Source organism: Lathyrus oleraceus, chromosome 3 (assembly GCF_024323335.1).
Source record: "Lathyrus oleraceus cultivar Zhongwan6 chromosome 3, CAAS_Psat_ZW6_1.0, whole genome shotgun sequence".
NCBI classification, from domain to species: Eukaryota; Viridiplantae; Streptophyta; class Magnoliopsida; order Fabales; family Fabaceae; genus Lathyrus; species Lathyrus oleraceus.
Window position 1 is genome coordinate 345262569 of NC_066581.1, and position 4142 is coordinate 345266710.

Sequence of the window (4142 nt, forward strand, 5' to 3'; positions counted from 1 at the left end):
CTGTTATTGGAATGCCATGGTTCACAGACTATACGAACTATCTAGTAGCTGGGGTGATCCCTAGCGATTTTGACTCTAACAAAAAGAAAAAGTTTGTGCATGATTGCAGGTTTTACTTGTGGGATGACCCATTCTTGTACAAGAAAGGAGTAGACGGGTTGGTTAGAAGATGTGTTCCCGAAGAAGAACAGAGAGATATCCTGAAAGCATGCCATGACTCTGACTATGGTGGACACTTTAGTGGTGATAGAACCGCAACCAAAGTCCTCCAGTCAGGCTTATACTGGCCTACACTTTTCGAAGATGCTCAATAATTAATCAAAGAGTGCGATAAGTGTCAAAGGATGGGTAACATCTCAAAAAGAAATCAGATGCCTCAGAACCCCATGTTGGAAGTTGAACTCTTTGATGTTTGGGGTATCGACTTTATGGGACCATTTCCACCTTCATTTGGAAAGAACTATATTTTGGTGGCGGTAGATTATGTATCCAAGTGGGTAGAAGCAGTTGCTCTACCAACGAATGATGCAAAAGTGGTAGTCAAGTTTCTAAAGGAGAACATATTTGTCAGGTTTGGAGTGCCAAGAGCTCTAATAAATGATGAGGGAACTCATTTCTTAAATCACCTAATGGAGAAGCTACTCTTGAAGTATAATGTACAACATCGTATAGCCACTCCGTACCATCCGCAAACAAGTGGTCAAGTTGAAATGTAAAATAGGCAGCTGAAACAAATTCTTGAGAAGACGGTTAACTCATCTCGCAAAGATTGGGCAAGTAAGCTTGATGATGCGCTTTGGGCATACCGAACTGCTTTTAAAACACCGATTGGTATGTCTCCTTATCAATTGGTATATGGTAAGGCCTGTCACTTACCCTTAGAACTTGAACACAAAGCTTTGTGGGCTTCAAAATTCCTTAATTTGGATCTTTCGAAAGCGGGAGAGTCCCGAATTCTTCAACTCCATAAGTTAGAAGAATTTAGGAACCGAGCATAGCCAAAAATTACAAAGATCAAACAAAAAAATGGCATGATAGAAGGATCCAAAAGAAGGAATTTTGGGAAGGACAAATGGTGTTATTGTTTAATTTGAGGATGAAGTTGTTCTCGGTAAAGCTGAGATCAAAATGGTCGGGACCGTTTATGGTACACAAGGTATATCCCCATGGAGCAATTGAAATAAAAAATCAATCCAATGGGGACATTTTTAAAGTGAATGGCCAAAGGTTAAAACCTTACAATGTGGAGCAAGAAGTTGGTCAAATTGATGTTGTTCATCTTGTCTGATAAGATGAATAACCGTCGAGCCAGGCGACGTTAAACGAAGCGCTACGTGGGAGGCAACCCACGCTTTTGTGTCTAATTATTTTCTTTGTTTTGTTGTGTGTTATTGACTTGTAGGTTTGAACAATGTTTGCTAGAGGAGCCAAAATTCATGTGCAAAAAGTATGTGGAAAATTGGAAGCAGAAGCCCGGTTACTGATAACGCAAAAATACATCAGATATTTGCCTTGATTTACACTCAAAGATCATACCACTTTAATTAATATTCCGATTATTCCGCAAGTATTCGAGTTGTTTTTGCAGGTATTTAAATTTCCAAGCATTAATGAGCAAAATGAAGAAAAGGAAGAAAAAGAAGAAGAAACAGATGAGAAAGCACAGAAAAAAGCAGAAAACTAGAATTACAGAAAATGCTGATGTGACGACCATCACAAGGAGCATGACGACTGTTACGCCCAGCCTGTGACGAACGTCACAAGCCCATGATGAGCGTCACACGGACAAAATATGCGTTGGAAGCAGTCAGCAGAAGGATTCAAAATGTGCCTAAATTTTCTCCAACAGAAACACTTCCCCGTGGATTCCTCACTCAACCAGCAACCCTTAATTATCTCAAATGTCAAAGACCTATGAGCAATATATAAAGGACCAAAGCTGGAAAAATTGGATCATCTACACTTACACTCTGCAATTGATTTTTTTTATAGCATTCTAGCTTTTTAGTTATTTTCTTTTCAGCAACTTTGTTTCCGTTGCCTTAGTTCATTTGTCATTCTTTTTAGAATTTCCTTTTCTCCTTTCCTTTCCATTTTCCACTTAGCCATAGTAGTAGTTTCCTACACTAGAGAACTACTACACTTTATTTAATTTAGTAAGCAATTGTATTGAAGAAGCAGAATCCCACCGACTTGTGGATGACTGTTCAAGTACTCGAAGATTCGCCGTACTCTGTTAATCCAATTGCCAGGTTTTTTTTATCAAATTATTATTATTGTCATGTTATTGTTATAATTATGTCTGCCGCACTATTAATTTGTTTATGCTTTGTGTTTGCTTTATTTAACATGTCCGGCTAAATTACCGGTATCGGTATGTAACAATTTAATTTGATGGGATTTAATAATAATCGGTGAAAACTCTTTTTCTCAAACAATCTTTTAGGCTGAGATTTTTAATTTAAATTTAATTAACTTTATCACAAAAGCGTGAGAAGCTATTTAATACGGTTTTGCCACGAGAGTGGGAAATTAACTAAGGTGAGAACCAACAATCGCGAGAGCGTGAGGCTCGAGCTAGATAGTAAAAATTAGGCATTGAGTTTAAAAACAGCGAGAGCACTTTAAAAACAATTAGAACTTATTTATTTTCAAAAAGTAATTTTAACTTCAAATGGGACAGCGAGAGCGTACATTCTGACTTAAAGCTATAGGTTGAATCAACAATCACGAGAGTGTGAGATAAGACTTTTTAAATAAATATTTTCTACTGAGAGATATTTGGCATTTAAACTATTCACCGGTGACTTATCGAATCCCTGACAATTAATGCATTGCATACTGATTCCTTCCATCAATTCTTTCTTAAAACTAAATTTCCCTTAGATTTAATTCTCTGCACCCGAACTTTTATTAATCATTCCCTTAGCTAAACATAGTGATGTTAGTAGCACTAGTTTGACCATAGATCTCTGTGGGATCGATATCTTTTAAAACTAAAGCGACTGGACTATGCACTTGCAGTCAAGTACCCGATAGACTATATTTTATATATAGTCACGACAAGCATCAAGTTTTTAGCGCCGTTGCCGAGGACCTGTTTTAGTCGAATAGTGTGATTCTTTCGTTGCACGGTATAGACTAAGGTAAAAATAAAAACTAATTTACTCTCCCTTATTTCCCCGATTGTATGCCAAGTACTCACTCACAAGGCGATAACTTAGCACCACCAATCCAAGAATTAGAGCGTTTCTTATACGTAAGACGCCGAATACAAGAATATCAACAAAAGTACGATATTCCCGATATCTTCTCTCCTCATAAACCATAAGAAAAACCAACCATGGCTGAAGAAGGACCACAAAATCGTCCTCTTAAATTCTACGCTACTTCGTCCCAACAAGAACCTCACAACAGCATTGCTGCCCCCGCTATCAATCGAAACGATTTCAAGCTGAAACCCTCACTATTATTAGCCGTCCAACAACATCAATTTTCTAGAAATCCTACGGATGATCCTAATGAACACCTTACCAAGTTTGTGCAGTACGCAGACACTATAAAGACGAATGGTGTATCTCAAGATGCGATAAGACTGCGCCTCTTTCCTTTCTCACTAAGAGACAACGCTTATGCTTGGTTGCAATCCTTGCCCTCCAACTCCATTACAACATGGGAAGAATTGAAGAACGTTTTCTTATCCCGATATTTTCCGCCGAGCAAAACTGCTATGCTGAGAGCTCAAATCAACGGATTCAGGCAAAAAGATGTAGAATCTCTCTACGAAGCATGGGAGAGATACAAGGACATGATGAGGATATGTCCACATCACGGTCTTGAAGACTGGGTGATCATTCACATATTTTACAATGGGCTTCTATATAACACAAGACTGACAGTAGACGCTACCGCAGGCGGTGCACTTATGGATAAGCCATACAACGAAGCCTATCAACTCATTGAAAACATGGTCCAAAACCATTGCCAATGGGGAGGTGAAAGAACTCCAGTAGAAAAGTCCCAGACAAAGGGTGAAATGTACGAAATCAGTAGCCTTGACCATGTTCATGCAAAGGTAGATGCCCTTGTTCAAAAATTAGACAACTTGATCATACCACCCGCAGCCACCGTGGCTGCTGTAA

At 38.7% G+C, this 4142-nt stretch overlaps 1 non-coding gene across 1 annotated transcript; it reads right to left on the bottom strand.

Annotated features, from left to right (window-relative positions):
- Window positions 1-3730: 3730 nt before the first annotated feature.
- Window positions 3731-3837, bottom strand: LOC127132991 (small nucleolar RNA R71). The gene has a single exon (XR_007806992.1). It is a non-coding gene; the product is annotated as a small nucleolar RNA R71 (small nucleolar RNA).
- Window positions 3838-4142: the final 305 nt, after the last annotated feature.